This window comes from Dendropsophus ebraccatus, chromosome 13 (genome assembly GCF_027789765.1).
Source record: "Dendropsophus ebraccatus isolate aDenEbr1 chromosome 13, aDenEbr1.pat, whole genome shotgun sequence".
NCBI lineage: Eukaryota > Metazoa > Chordata > Amphibia > Anura > Hylidae > Dendropsophus > Dendropsophus ebraccatus.
Window position 1 is genome coordinate 24461087 of NC_091466.1, and position 17329 is coordinate 24478415.

Consider the following 17329-nt stretch of genomic DNA (forward strand, 5'->3'; position numbering starts at 1 on the left):
TAATTATTTTTTGCCGGAGTTCCCCTTTAAACAGATATTTCCATCTTATAAAGTGATTTCATTTTGTTGGATCACTTCAGTGAGTGTCCTTTACCGGGGATTTTTGTTGATTGTGGTGTTTTAGCACCAAGTCCATGTTAGCACCAGGCCATCCGACTGTGCGGCCCTATTCAATTGAATAATGCTGGCTATAGTTCTCTGTACAGTTTGGTGGCTATGGAGTGAGGCTGTGCAAGGAAATACTGAGAAGGAATCCCAGCACCACATAAGTGTTGCATCCATAGGAGTCTCAGACTAGTAGTATTGCCATCACTTTATGAGGTGAGAAACCCCATTGAAGTGTTCTGTTTTTTCATAGCTGGCTGAGTGTACCATAGAATTTCCGCACAGCTATCTGTTGTAGATTTTCCCCACCTCCTCAGTGTATAGGGATGTCATTGGCATATACAACGAATGTAGAATTTGCTGTTTTGGATCTCTGCGGATGCATAGCTGAATACACACTGAGAAATCTGCCCCCGGCCTTCAATATGTGGTCCCATCAGGACATCTTTTTCTATGCTCCATCATACATCATGTAGATACTCAGCTGGGGGTAGTAGAGTATTATATGAACGTGTTTACCCAATGACTAATAGCCAGGCTGCTGCCGTGGATGAGGATTTGCTGTGCTTGCATCTTCGCGTTCTCAGGTTACCTGTATATAATTAGCAGGATAGTTCACTGAATATTATATGTCACCACCACACACCAAGAGACCTGCTCTGGGAATATATCTTAAGAAAAATTATTGAATTAGGAAGAAAATTTAGTGGCTATATTTAGCACCTACAATGCCACATATAATCAATGCTATTACTGTACCAAGAGTTACGCAATATACAGAACCCTTCATACAGAAGAGACCCCGAACAGGTGTGAGACCTACTAGAGAACAAGAAGAGGGGTCCTCATAGACATCATAGAGGCGGAAACCCTGCTCAGCCTCAGAAACAGAATTGTCTCTGTTTCTGAACTAAGCTCAACACCAGTCATTATTATAGGGATCTTGTTGCAGTAATCTGGGGTTGGTGTTATTAGCGGTGGGCTTGGTGTTGGGGTACCGATTAGGCACTTAAAACGTTGGCCAGGAGTGGTATGCCCACCCTCGGGTACACTAACACTGGCTTTGTTAAGGTAGAGACAGGCGCGTAGGTGCAGGAAAAGGTTGACCACAAAGTTCAGGACTTAAACAGTAACAGTTTAGCTTTTCTCATATTTACATGGATAGAGCGGCGCCAGCACGGTGATACCGGTGCCGTTGTCCTTTTTTTTTGTTCTGTTTCCGAGCATGGGGGTGAAGCACTGGAGGATTCTTCTAATGGATTAGCGTCATAGAGAAACGGGGGTTGCCTTCCACTCGGGGGGCGGGATGGGCTGGCCCGCCTCCAGTGCTTCATTCCAGTCAGTGCCCGGGAATAGAATGGTGCCCCTTATTCATAGTCCAATGAATAAAACAGTGAGATCTGCGGGACCTCACTCAAAGAAAACCCCTACTAGCATTTAAAAGATGCAGGAACATTCGTGATGAATTAGTTCAGGGACGTTTTAAAAATTCATCTAGGGTGAAAAATAAAAATACATGGTTGAGCCACAAAAAACTAGAAGGCAATCATAAATGTGGCCTATGTAACTACTGTGGACATTTGAGTGAGAGGAATGTAGTGCGCTTAGGTGTTCTTACGTGGCAAATACGTGATTTCATTACTTGCCGCACTGCGTTTGTAGTTTATGCACTCATATGCAGTTGCGGCTTTTATTATATTGGCAAGACCACCCGCCCACTATATCAATGGTTCGCAGAGCATGTACGATCTCTGAGAAGAGGAAAAGGATGTCCAAGAGTGATATCTCATATGTGCTCAGTGCACGATGGTAACCCGTCTGAATTGTGCTTTATGGGACTCCTACAAGTAAAGAATTCTCCGGCAGGTGGCGGTAGGGATAATAGGCTAATTAAGAAGGAAACAGAGCTTATTCTCAAGACTGAAGCGCCCGGACCACTCGGTCTGAATGACCGCTCGGACTTACATGGCTATTATTAGTAGGTATCATAGCTGCAAGATATGTAACGTTCTATGTTCCTTTAGACAATATTATGTGTAATTTTAGATGTGTGTATTTTTGCAGTAATTAGTATGTCTTTAAAAGGACTGTGTAACGTAGTGACGTCAGGGCCGAGAGGAAGCGTGCAAGCTAAGCACGTGAAACAGGCTGTCGTCCGTTCACCTGTCTGCATCCATGTACCTGTTTTCATGTGAATTAAGCAAGTTATTTTATCAAGAAGCTGTGGTGAGTGCCTCGACATTCCGTCTTTCATGGACATTATTAAATGAAGTGTGTTTGGGTCGATTGAGCACCACGAGCTGAGTTGGGACCAAGTATCTGGCCACACTGTGCGGTTATCCCCTCCTTAAGGTAGTGCCGTACGTCTATTGTGTTTTGATTAAAATAATGGACCGTGCCGACGCTGCTCTATCCATGTAGCTTACATGGCGTTTGTTGGCTTACATGCATTTTGCTCCACGGCAGACAAATCCTGGTTCGCTTGGATCAACCTGATTAGGTTCAGAGAGATCATAGACAAGGTTTTCTCAGGCGACAGGTACCCCACCTGTGGGTTTAGCACTGTATACTGGTTACTGGAAAGTCTCTCCTGAAAATCTGTGATCCGTGGTTCCCTCAGGCCGGACCTGAGTATAAACTTCAACAGGAACTCTACTTCCTTTACTGTCTCTCTCTCCACAATCCACTAAAGAAGAACTAGAGAAAAGACCCTTCCACCAGGAACCAGTTATCCTATATAGAGCTGACCATGACTAACCTCCTATTGGTGTGGAAAGTGCTAGAAGGGAGAAGTGACAGTGTTTGATAGGTAGAAAAGTGTGAGGCACCCAATATAGGGAGGATATAGCTAAAGGAGACCCGTCACCCCCCGTGCCAGGGTGACAGGCTCCCGACCCCCAGCTAGATCCCCTTATACAGACCTCATCTGGCCCAGTCCCGCTCCCGGAGCTGGTCCCGGGACGGAGATATCCCAGTCAGAAGCCAGCACGCGTGCTGTGGGGAGAGGTCCGGCGTCCATAGAGAATGAATGGAGCCGGACTCATGTCTGCAGCGCGCGCACGGCTCCATTCATTCTCTATGGATGCCGGACCTCTCCCCACACCGCGCTCCGGCTTCTGACGGATATCTCCGTCCCGGGACCGGCTCTGGAAGCGGGACTCAGGCAGATGAGATCTGTATAAGGGGATCTAACTGGGGGTCGGGAGCCTGTCAACCCGGCACGGGGGGTGACAGGTCCTCTTTAACCCGTAATAGACCTTCATCTTTTCAATAAGAGTAAGGGGGAGTGAGACACCAAGAGTGAAACAGCAGCCTTGAGCCCATAGTGTGACACCTGACAGAGATATGTTGGGACGGGTGGAATACCTGTGGCACACCTTTACTAGAACTCTACATTGTAATACCCAGTTTCTCCTATTGGGGTATAAGAGGAGGCCATTCACGTTGCACAATGGCAGTAACAGCAGTTTTTTGTGCCAGCTTTTACATGCACTAGAGAGGGAATTTTAGTTCATAGCACCTATTCTCCATTAGTTAGCTAGAGCAGTCAGCCAGCTACAAAGAAGGTCTCTGGAAGACTCCATACATTACATAGAAAGCATGTTACGTTAAATGGGAAAAGTGTAATGCTTCTTTGCTCCTGTGGTGGCAGCATAGAGCAACACTTCCTTCCATGTTCTTTTATAGATTACAACTAAAGATGAGCGAGAATGGAAATAGTGTTTGTTACTCGATTCAAGTATTTTTCAATGTTCAAGTGCTCTACTGAGTAATGAGGCCCACTGAAAACAATGCGAGACTTGAGTAGTGACAGTCTGGCCCCTAGGGGGTCAAGTTAAGCGCCTGGTTGTCAGACTGTGCTTTGTTGGTGGTGGTGGGGGAGCAGGGAAATTATACTTAGCGCTCTGGTCTTCTATCTGTCTTAACTATTGTCACATGACACTACTGCAGCCGCTCATTCAGCTGTTGCAGTGCTATTCCACCTCAGCCGCCGATTGGCTGAGCAGTGATAGTCTTCCCTGCCTCCCCATCTACATGTAGTTTAAAGTGTACCTGTTACAATTGGCCCTTCCGGATCAGCATAGAGATCCTCCGCTAATCTGGAAGGTTGCGTCTCCATCAGTATCGTCTGATTGCTCCTATATATCCATGGAAACTCGACCTTCCAGGTTAGCAGAGGATCTCACCGCGGACCTGAAAGGGCCAATCGCCATAGGTACGCTTTTGGGCTCGCGGCTGTTTTTGGATGGCCATCATTTCGGTGCCTAAATGTTGCAATTTTATGCAAATTACATCCGTTTTGCCACCAAAATGACATTTGTCCAAACAAAAGGCCAGAAAAAAGCTGTGAAAGGCCAGAAAAAAAAATAACATTGTGGGAACATAGCCTGAGGCATTATCCATTTTCCCAGCCCTAAAGCTTGTTGAATGTACACTCTAGTAGTCTGATACTTGAGTGAATACTCCACTTGTTAGGGCCCAGTCACACGGACTAAGGGTCCTATTACATGGAGCGATTTTTTTATGATAAATGATCACAAAAAAAATTGTTTATTGTTAACCTGAAATCGTTCACCATATTACACAGAATGATGGTCGATAGGGTCCGTTTACACACACAGATTATATGACAGATATCTGACAGATTTTTGCAGCCAAAGCCAGGAATGGACTATAAACAGGGAACAGGTCATAAAGGAAAGACTGAGATTTCTCTTTTCTTCAAATCCATTTCTAGTTTTGGCTGCAAAAATCTGTCAGATATCTGTCAGATAATCTGTGTGTGTAATGCTACGTTTACACGGAAGGATTATCGGGCGAATTTTTGCGATAACGATCGCATTGAGCGATAATTGTTCTGTAAAAACGCAGCGAACGATCAAGCGATTAGCTAAAAATCGTTAATTTTGATCTTTGAACATGTTAATAAATCGTTGTTGATCTATCGCAAAAAATTCGCAGATCGTTCCATGTAGACAGTCGTTCACTGATTTTACCTATGTGCGAGATAGGCTTAAGCGATCGCAAACTGATCACAAAACAAATTTTCTGTACGATATATCATTCCATCTAAACGCTGATCGTTATACAAAAAAATTGTTACTTCGAAATCGTTAATCGTACGATCGGGCGAATTATCGTTCCGTGTAAACGTAGCATTAGTTACGATTGTTACAATGATCATTATTGCGATCGTTACTATGATCGTTTACTCCTTCTGATCCCAGCAAAACAATGAACAATGTGCAATTACACTGAACGATTAGTGAACGAATGTGGAATAACAGCGAAGGATTAACGATAATTTTAGGTTCAGATCTAAATCAACGAACAACGACATAAGAACAATTTTTCAATCGTTGTCTGCAATTACACAGAACGCTTATCGTTTAAATTCGAACGACATAGCGAAATTTCGCACGATAATCATCCCGTGTAATAGGGCCCTAAAATTCTGCGTCCGAGCTCCATGCCACGGAATCCCACCTGCCTAAGTGTATCAATAGGAGGGTTAGCGCGCCTCCACTTCTGCCGCTCTCTACTCAAACAATTGACATGTCATTTCTTTGAGCGGAAAGCTGCGGAGCGCGAACCATCCCGTTAACACACTGAGACAGGTGGGATTTCCGCCACAAAATTCCGCCTGTGTGAACATACCCTAAGAGCATGCTCACTCATCTCTAAGTACAACTGATCATTGGGGGTCCCAACAATGGAAAAACCTCAGATTAACCCTTTAAATTGAAAAAAAAAAAATGGACAAGCCCTTTAAAAACCCAAAAAGCTGCTATGAAAATTGGAGAATTGATTTGGATTTCGACAATATATTCTAGTGCCTGGTGAGCAAAGTTATTCTAGGAAACTCCTGGGCTAGCACAGGAAGTCATTCCGCTGGTAACATGATAGGGGATGGCTCACAGTGTAATCCTCTTATAAAATATCTAAAGGGCCCCCAGCTTGGCACCACACTTTAAGCATAGGAAAGCATTTTCTAAAATGTTAAGCTGATGTTCAGCTAATGCAGCCGCCTGACACTGTGCTGTCCGATAGCATCTCCAGACCGTGCATTCATTCACTTTCAGTCTTTACTATAGCACATGGAATCCTATAGCCTACAAAATGATATCAGCAGCATATAGTCAGGAGAACCGAGCTTTGAAGTTCCAGTATGTTACCATAGTAACCACCGCCAGGATTTGTCCAGTCTGCAGAAACGGAATGATTTGTCTAAAGGCCAGTACAGCAATTATATGACATATACTGGATATGGAATTCTATTAAAAGACCCCTCGGCTATCCTGACGTATCTCTTATAGTAAATCCCAGCATCCTGCAATAAGAATGCTGAAGCAACTTAATACACCAGTCTGCATTGTGATGTTATTCCTCCTGGAATTGGATGAATAAATTGGCAAATGGGTGTAACCTTTATCCTTAACAATAGGAAATTTTGGGGGTGGAGCCACACTGTGATTGACAATCAACTTTTTCTGTAGCTGCTAATAGAACCATCTCCGAGACGTACGCCGATCAGCCATAGCATTAAAACCACTGACAGGTGAAGAAGTGTTATTGATTATCTGTTACAAAGGCGTCTGTCCAGGGATCGGGATATATTAGGCAGCCAATGAACCGTCACTTTGTGAAGTTGATGTGTTGGAAGCAGGAAAATGGGCAAGCGTAAGGATCTAAGGGCCATGAGTGGATGACTGGGCTAGGGTATCAACAAAATGGCAAGTCTTATGGGCTGTTCCTGCTCTGTGGTGGTTAGTAACTACCAAAAGGGATTTAAAGGTATATTGTCAACCCCTTTCATTATGAGGACTATATGAAGCCTAAATTCTGCAGTTTTCATACCTTACTTTATAATAGATATCTTGGTGCTTCGTCCAATGAAAAATGCTTTTTATCGTTGGTGGATTGTGCCATATGGGCGGGGCTTCATGGCCGCTGGGGCACTTTGCTCCATAGGCCCCGTCCCATTGTGACATCATTGCCATCTAGGCCCCGCCCCCTCTTCTGCCGTTGGAATGGGCCTAGACCTCTATGCCAGCCCATTCCAATGGTCACCCAATGTGGGCGGGGCAAAGTGGCACAGTGGCAGTAATGCCCTGCCCATGTGGCACAATACACCAATGATAAAAATATTTTTTTTATTGGACCAAGCACCAAAAAATCGATTATAAAGTAAAATATAAAAACAGCAAAATTTTGGCTGTACAGCTGTGAAGAGAAGTCCTCATACAAACAGAGGATGACAGTATCACTTGGGGGCTATGTTCACACTACGTAAGTTTCCGGCCGTAGCGCGTTCCGTGAATAAGTGGCCGGAGATTTACGTAGTTTGCGTACAATGGAAAGTATACGATCTGCGGCTGCACAGTTCACACTACGTAAGAAGTTACGCCAGGATCTGAGGCGCCATAAAAAATGAACCAGACCATTGTTTGAGGACGAAAATGCCGTAACTTACGCCCATAGCGTACCATGCGGTCCCGTACGTAGTGGTGATTTCTTCATTTTTGCACTTTGATTCGCCGATCCAAAAGGTTCTGTGGGGTGTCCGGGGCTAGGTGAAGATATCCCAGTAAAAGACCGCTGTCAGATCGCTACGTAGGGCGCTCGGGAAGCGTAAGTAGACTACGGGCGTAAGTTCACGGACCGTACCTACCTGGCCGCAACTTACGTAAATCCCCGGCCGGAGTTTAACACGTATAATATGCGGCCAGACATAAACGTAGTGTGAACATAGCCTAAGGATGGATGATGGGTGAACCAGTGTAAGGGCCATGGGTGCCCAATGCTTCTGAATGCACAAAGGAGGTGAAGGCTAGCCTTTCTGGTATAATCCCAACCTGGCTATGACAGATAGGTTGCTGTATATACAGTATGGATTATGTCTGTGCAGATCTGTCAGGACACATGATCACTGGATTATAAAGCAATGGAGGATGGCGGCACGGTCTGATGAATCTTATTCTCTTACATCATGTGGACACCTGGGTGCGTGTGCATCACTAATGTTATGACAGAGCGTTGTATAAACCCACACTTAGCAGAGATTACACATTACATTGATGCTGCGTTAATCCCTGTGTCAGGGCCTTTCATTACGCATTATACAGTGTAAATAGTTTTGCTTGTAGCGTTCCTTTAAATTATTTACACCTTTAAGACCTGTTAACAGTTTCACATCTAGGAGATCTATGGATAATAATACCCTGACAATCAATGCTGCCTGCGTCAGACTCACCCTGTGTACAAAGGAATAGTAACACCGAGCTGTCAGCCTCTTCAGTCATTTCCGGAAGGAATAACAGAGGGGTTGTCCAATAGAGAATCCTAGAATAATTCTGAAGCGTTGCAGGGTGAATTCAAGGATTTACTATAATTCAGAAGAGCTAGAGGCTCCTCTTTAAAGGGATTGTTCACCTTTTTTTTTCTTTAAAGTGTCACTGTCATTTAAATTTTTTGCAGAAATCAATAGTACATTTGATTTTAAGAAACTTTGTGTTTGGGTTTATTAGCCGCAAAATGCATTTTTATCATGAAAAAACAGTTTGAAGCTCTCCCTCTGTCTTCATTGTTCTTTTATGGAGAGGGTAGGGATGGAGAGAGATGAGGCACCAAAACAGGACAACAGTTAATTTACAGCTACATCACGGGGCTATTACCTCTGACAGTCAGCTCTGACCTCTCTGACCTCTGAATAGCGGCTTTCACACAGCTCCCACTGTGTAATCCTTTGTTCTCTGCTCTCTGCTGCCGACTAATCTCCCTCCTCCCCTCTCAATAGAACAGACAGGACCCGACTAATGTAAAAGAGTTACAATTTCCTGATAATGAGCAGTGAATGGGAGAGAGGAGGGGGGGGATCTGGGAAAAGTCTTTTTAAATGAAGATAATGGCATATTTGCCTAATAAACCCAATTACACAGTTTCTTAAAATCGCCTGTACTATTGATTCCTGCAAAATAAAATAATAAAATATATATTCATACATATATACAGTATATATATATATATATATATATATATATATATATATATATACACACACATACATATACGACAGTGACACTTTTAAATCATCAATCAGAAAGTGCCAGAGATTTGTAAATTACTTCTATTTAAAAATCAGCAGTCTGCCAGTACTCATCAGCTGCTGTATGTCCTGCAGGAAGTGGTATTCTTTCCTGTCTGGAGAGCAGGAGAGGTTTTCTATGGGGATTTGCTTCTGCTCTGGACAGTTCTTGACATGGACAGAGGTGGCAGCAGAGAGCACTAAGTCAGACTGGAAAAAATACACCACTTCTGCAGGACATACAGCAGCTAACAAGTACTGGAGGACTTACAAAGTAAATTACAAATCTCTGGCACTTTCTGGCACCAGTTGATATACAAGAAAAAAAAAGTTTTGGTGAATAACCCCTTTAAGGATGTCCCTGGCCCAGCATACTGGAGAGGGAATATTGGGTGCGCGCACATGGCTTTCAGTTCCTCTGTCTCCCGGCAGACGTAACATTACTCAGGCTCCCGTGTAGGTTTATTTTTAGGTTGGAAGCACTTAGCCCACATTTGTGCCGTGCGGATGTTGAATGTATGTGAACATTTCAGTTTATTTCATTTGGTTGAACATTACGCATTTTATGGCTAATTAGATGAATCGCAAAGTTCACTAATTTAATTGAACATGACATTTGGAGAATGATAATACCAAGACGTTTTCTTGGAGACCTTTTCTATAAAGAAGAAAGAAAAAAAAATCTTGAGTGAATAGAAGAAATATCTGACCGGCCTTCTCGATTACTGCAGACCTATCGGGGATGAGAACAAGGAGATGTACGGATCCTGTGATGTATAGAGCAGCCAAATAACGGGATAGGGCTATATATCCCATACAGACAGGACTGGTCTACTGTACTACACTGCATGATACGCTATGAGAGTACTGCAACAAGTAATATAGATCCCCAATATGCTGAGGCCACATTGTAAATTCATCACAATACTTATATTATACAGATCCTTAAAGAGCGACTCCAGCAACTTTTTTTCTTTCGAATTAACAGGTGTCAGAAAGTGCCAGAGATATGTAATTTATTTCTATTAAAAAATCTCAAGTCTTCCAGTACTTATCATCTTCTGTATGTCATAGACATAGACTAGCGGACATGCAGCAGCTGATAAGTACTGGAAGACTAAAGATTTTTTTAAGAGAAGTAAATTACAGTGTACAGTAACCTTATCCAGGCACTTTCAGTAGTGGCACTGGATTGAACAGAGGGGTCAGTATGTGTTTTTTTGTTTTTGTTATTTCTCCTACTATATTCAAGCCCTGACCAATTGTTTCTCTTTTAGAGGTTTAAGCTCTGTTCACACGACGTAAGAGCCCGGCTGGGTCACGGAACGGGCGGTCTCTGCAGTACTGGCCGGATGATCTTTTTGGCCGCAGTGTTCTGATGTGGGCGCATCCCTGCGCGCCCGCATCAGAACTCTGCATTGCACACTATGGAGCGTGCGGCCGAATCCGCTCGCTCCACTGTGTGCACTGACATGATTTTCTGCAGCCGCTATTCGCTGAATAGCGGCCGCAGAAAACTGACATGGCCCAGGATCCCATAGACGGCAATGCAACATATATTCTCGTAATAATCACTGCCGTTGTACAACAGCTGTGATTTTACCAAAATATACCTTGTGTAAACGTTACGTTCACACGTAGCACAACTAGCGGAATGCCGCTAGCCTCCCTCTCATAATGGGGGTCTATGGGAGGCGTGTGCTGCTTCTTTCCCCGCACTGAAGAATGAACATGTTTATGAGAGGGAGGCTAATGGCATTCCGCGGCTGACAATTCCGCAGTGGAATTCCGCTAGTTTTGCTACATGTGAACGGGGCCTTAGAGGGGTATTGAAATATATAAAAATATGTATATATGTCCAAAACTAGGTGGACAGTATGTGTAATAGGGTTATGAACAATGGGGGAGATTTATCAAACATGGTGTAAAGTGAAACTGGCTCAGTTACCCCTAGCAACCAATCAGATTCCACCTTTCATTCCTTACAGACTCTTTAGAAAATGAAAGGTGGAATCTGATTGGTTGCTAGGGGCAACTGAGCCAGTTTCACTTTACACCATGTTATATAAATCTCCCCCATAGTGTACAGTGAAATTGGCTCAGTTGCCCCTAGCAACCAATCAGATTCCACCTCTCATTCCTCACAGGCTCTTTGTAAAATGAAAGGCGGAATCTGATTGGTTGCTAGGGGCAACTGAGCCACTTTTACTTTGCTTCATGTTTGAAAAATCTCCCCCGATTCATAACCCTACTACACACTGTCCACCTACTTTTGGACCACCCTGTATGTATATATATATATATATATATATATATATATATATATATATATTGTCAGTGATGTCTTAAAAATAAAGAACCAGTGAGACTTACCTACCTCAGTCCCCAAAGCTCCCATTCCAGGGGTGTCTAGGTACCAACTTTCCTGCATCCTTGATGAGAAGTCAGAGCAGGACCTGTGCACTCAGTGACTGGGACCAGACACCCCATGGTTGCCGGAGTGGGTAGGTCCTGCTCTGAATTCTCATTTCGGAAGCAAAGAGCACGAAGCAGAAGCCTCTAGAACAGGAGCTTTGGGGGACCAAGGTAGTTGAGTATCACATTTTTTTTATTTTTACAACATCCCCAGCAACATATAAACCATGTTACCGCACCTCAATACCCCTTTAAGTCTGTGCTTTTCTGCTCTTTGGCTCTTGGATTCCTTGAAGCACCTGTAAGAGGCTCATCTTGCTCCCCTTTATCTGTATTCTGCTAGTAGCAATAAACTTTTTGCCGCATAAAGCCGCCTGGACTGCCCTCATATGGACAATTCAATTGCTAATTTCTGCAGTCAGTACTTGTAAGCTGCATTTTCATACGCCCGCATTATAAACGGTGGGATGGCAAACACATTTCCCGCAGTCGAGTTTATATCTCAGCAGCGCGTGGTTCACCGTTATCGACAGATCTAATAAATTAAACATTGGAGGCGCAGATCGACATGATAGATTTTGGCTGTTTACGATACAACCTGGCATTTTGTTGCCTTCTCGATTAAACGAGATTTGATTGGAATATGGTTTGGGGCTAGACTTTACCCATCTAGCATCACAGGACGGTGCCAGGGGCTTTGGCTTGTTAGAGACCTGTAAAATCAGGGTACAGCAATGGATATGACTTTGCTGCTGCCGTCTATGATTTGACTGTTCTCACCTTCCTCCCTGTTGCCTATCACACAGCACAGAGTAACAGCGTGAGTTTGTCAGTTCAGCTGCATCTCAGCCCTACAGGCCATCCGCACGCAGGCAAAATATCCCGCTAACCTGATTAATACTGGCATGGGGGAAAGGAGGGGAAGATGCTGCAGATACAGGGGAGCAACCACATCTCATCCCTGGGATACAATATTTATATACTGGATTACATTAGGCCTATCTACTTCACACATAGGGCAGGCACTCTGTGTATGGAGCTGAATGTAATAGGTTTTATCCGTCTCCTATAACTGCAGCCTTGTATATGTGAGCGTGCAGCTAAGGTTAAAGGATATGTACACTTTTTCAACTTTTATTATATTCATTGAGTATAAAATGTAAAGTACTGTTGAAAGATTTTAGCATTTTGTGTATACTGCATCTATGAAGACCTATGTGTGACCTTAAAGGAGAAGTCCAGTAAAATGTTTTTATTAAAGTATTGTATTGCCCCCCAAAAGTTATACAAATCACCAATATACACTTACTACTGCATCAAGGCGTCACTTCCTGGATAACATGGTGATGTCACTTCCTGGATAACATGGTGATGTCACTTCCTGGATAAAATGGTGATGTCACGACACGACTCCCAGAGCTGTGCGGGCTGTGACTGCTGGAGAGGGTGATGGCAGGGGGATGCTCAGTGTCCTCCAGTGCCCTGTGTCCCTCAGTGTCCCTCTGCCATCATCCTCCCCAGCAGCCACAGCCCGCATAGCTCTGGGAGTCGGGTTGTGACATCACCATTTTATCCAGGAAGTGACATCACCATGTTATTCAGGAAGTGAAGCCTTGATGCAGTAGTAAGTGCAGGGAAAAAAGCACTTTATAAGCATTACCCGTAATAAATGTATATTTGTGATTTGTATAACTTTTGGGGGGCAATAAAATACTTAAATAAAATGTTTTGACAGACTTCACCTTTAAGCATAGTCTAGAAACTGTGTGTAATCTGATCCCCTCTGTAGCTCCCACATAGTATAGCCCCTCCTCTGTGTAGCCCCAGGGCCGCCATCAGGGCAGTACTGGCAGTACAGTTGTAAGGGGCCCAGGCCCAAACTAAAATTCAGGGGGCCCGCTGAAGCTCCTCACAACTGTACTGCATACACACACACAACTCCTGATGTCTGTCAGAATCTCACTGTCACGAGCAGAGCTGAGAGAAGACACAAGCAGGGCCCCCTCCTCACTCCCCCCGGCCCCTCCCCAGCGACCTCGGTACCTTCTCTGGGTGTGTTCTCTGTCGGGACAAGAGAAGGGGGTTGGGCCCGGGCCGTCTGTGTGCAGGAGAGAAGAAGATGAGGACTGCACCTCATGCTGCCCCAGACTTTCCCTGCAGAGAATGTGTGTGTGTGTGTGTGTGTGTGTGTGTTAGTGAGGTGTGTGTGTGTTAGTGAGGTGTGTGTGTGTGTGTGTGTGTGTGTGTGTATTCGATTAAGCTGCATAATAGTGCAGTTTAACATAAAGTATATTACAGAGAACACACTCTTGCCCCTTAGTGTCACCTCCCCTGCCCAGCCCACTCTCCGCTCCCAATGGCCCCAACTTCAAATAGTCAGCAATTAGCGATCACTTGTGCCGGCTATTTTACAGTGTAGGGTCCCGCCCCCTTCCCCCATCCTCTCCCTGGGAACCGCCATTGCAGTGGCCCCTTATCTCCCCCCAGGGATCGCTGGTACAGTGGTACAGCAACTCCCAGCATACCTCCTTCTGCACAAGAAGGTATGCTGGGAGCTGTAGTGTACAAGAAAGTATGCTCAGAGTTGTAGTGCACAAGAAGGTATGCTGGGAGTTGTTGTGTTGGGAGGCTGTTGCTGAGGCTCTGCAGCAGCTGAGGAGTATAATGAGGCTCTGCAGCAGCTGAGGTGTATGAAGAAGCTCTGCAGCAGCTGAGGTGTATGAAGAGGCTCTGCAGCAGCTGAGGTGTATGATGAGGCTCTGCAGCAGCTGAGGTGTATTATGAGGCTCTGCGGCAGCTGAGGTGTATGATGAGGCTCTGCAGCAGCTGAGGTGTATGATGAGGCTCTGCAGCAGCTGAGGTGTATTATGAGGCTCTGCAGCAGCTGAGGTGTATGAAGAGGCTCTGCAGCAGCTGAGGTGTATGATGAGGCTCTGCAGCAGCTGAGGTGTATAAAGAGGCTCTGCAGCAGCTGAGGTGTATGCTGAGGCTCTGCAGCAGCTGAGGTGTATGAAGAGGCTCTGCAGCAGCTGAGGAGTATGATGAGGCTCTGTAGCAGCTTGGGTATATGATGAGGTTCTTCAGCAGCTGAGGTGTGTGATGAGGTTCTTCAGCAGCTGAGGTGTGTGATGAGGTTCTTCAGCAGCTGAGGTGTGTGATGAGGTTCTTCAGCAGCTGAGGTGTGTGATGAGGTTCTTCAGCACCTGAGGTGTGTGATGAGGTTCTTCAGCAGCTGAGGTGTGTGATGAGGTTCTTCAGCAGCTGAGGTGTGTGATGAGGACTGCTTACCTTCATAATACACCTCAGCTGCTGCATAACATGATAATACACCTCAGCTGCTGCAGAACCTCATCATCCTACACCTCAGTTGCTGCATAACATCATCATACACCTCAGCTGCTGCATAACATCATAATACACCTCAGCTGCTGCAGAACCTCATCATCCTACACCTTAGCTACCTCAGAACCTAATAACACACCTCAGCTGCTGCAGAACATCATCATACACCTCAGCTGCTGCAGAACCTCATCATACACCTCAGCTGCTGCAGAGCCTCATCATACACCTCAGCTGCTGCAGAACATCATCATACACCTCACCTGCTGCAGCTCATCATACACCTCAGCTGCTGCAAAACATAATCATACACCTAAGCTGCTGCAGAACCTCATCATACACCTCAACTGCTGCAGATCATAATACTACACCTCAACTGCTGCAGAACATCATACTACACCTCAGCTGCTGCAGAACATCATACTACACCTCAGCTGCTGCAGATCATAATACTACACCTTAGCTGCTGCAGATCATGATACTACACCTCAGCTGCTGCAGAACATCATACTACACCTCAGCTGCTGCAGAACCTCATCATCCTACACCTTAGCTGCTGCAGAACCTAATAACACACCTCAGCTGCTGCAGAACATCATCATACACCTCAGCTGCTGCAGAACATCATACTACACCTCAGCTGCGGCAGAACATCATCATACACCTCAGCTGCTGCAGAACCTCATCATACACCTCAGCTGCTGCAGAGCCTCATCATACACCTCAGCTGCTGCAGAACATCATCATACACCTCAGCTGCTGCAGAACATCATCATACACCTCAGCTGCTGCAGCTCATCATACACCTCAGCTGCTGCAAAACATAATCATACACCTAAGCTGCTGCAGAACCTCATCATACACCTCAACTGCTGCAGAACATCATACTACACCTCAGCTGCTGCAGATCATAATACTACACCTTAGCTGCTGCAGATCATGATACTACACCTCAGCTGCTGCAGAACATCATACTACACCTCAGCTGCTGCAGAACATCATACTACACCTCAGCTGCTGCAGATCATAATACACACTTTAGCTGCTGCAGAACCTCATCATACACTTCAGCTGCTGCAGATCATAATACACACCTCAGCTGCTGCAGAACATCATAATACACCTCAGTTGCTGCAGAACATTTTAATTTTAACTAAGGCAGCAGAAAAGCTAGAATTGGCCCTGTGTATTAGTAGTATGGATGTAAATATAAAATGTACATACGTGTATATATCTGTTTAAAGTGTGACTGTATGTAATGTATACAGTGTGTGTTGTGTGTATATGATGTATGTAATATATACAGTGTAAGTTTTGTGTATATGATGCATGTAATATATATGGTATGTGCTGTGTGTATACGATGTATGTGTGTTATTGTAATGGGGGTCATCTCTTCATGGTAAGCCAGGATATTTTATCAGTCTGTTATTTTACCCAGCAATGACGTCGGCACTCGGGAAATTACAGGCGTAAATAGAGAAGATATATTTGTGTGAACCATGACTACTTCGCCACTGAGGGCCGCCCACATGACTACATGGGGTAATTTACATATGGTTTTTCAAAGTTGTTTTTTTGGGGATGACTGCAGCACAGTCCACTCCCGCTCTGTGTTTGAAAAAAAAAAAAAAAAACAGGCTTATAATGTTATATGGTGGTATATGGTGTCTTTTTTTTACTACACAGAGCGGGGAAGAGGATGCGCTGCAGCAGTCTTCTCCTGATCAGTATGGGTCTGAATACTCGGACCCAGACCGATCAAAGCTTTTGATATGTCTCTATAACATGTCAAAAGTTTTATTTTTAAATGACAGGTACACTTCAAAGGGTACCTGTTACAAAGTTGTCTCTGGAGTGGTGTTCAGACGCAGGTGCTGCTGGGAGATTGGGTGGAACTGGTCTGGTGTGGGACATATTGAATGAAACCCAATCTTCTATAGGCAACTGCGTCTGCACACCGTACCAGAGACATCAGTCAAAGATATGTCCCGGATTTTTGTTAATGGGGGGCCCAGACACTTTGGGTGTATGGGGCCAAGAAATTACTGATGGCTGCCCTGTGTAGCCCCCACATAGTACAGCCCTCCCCCATGTAGCCTCCCATACTATAGGCTCTATTGTAGCCCCCACATAGTATAGCCCTCCCCCATGTAGCCCCCCATAGTATAGGCCCCTTTGTAGCCACCACATAGTATACCCCCCCCCCTTTATGTAGCTCCCACATAGTATAGCCCTCCCCCCTCTATGCTATCTGCTCACACTTTTGGCTAGTTTGAAGATGCTAAAACCTCGGTTGCCTATGGCCCTTGATTGAGTTCCACCATCTAAACAACGCCTGTATAGGGTATATGGACTCATAGACAGTTCCCTCCCCAACTTAAA

At 44.8% G+C, this 17329-nt stretch overlaps 1 protein-coding gene across 5 annotated transcripts in view; it reads left to right on the forward strand.

Annotated features, from left to right (window-relative positions):
- CADM3 (cell adhesion molecule 3) overlaps nucleotides 1-17329 on the forward strand; it is a 304853-nt gene that overhangs the window by 228745 nt on the left and 58779 nt on the right. The gene's annotated exons all lie outside the window — the stretch shown is intronic.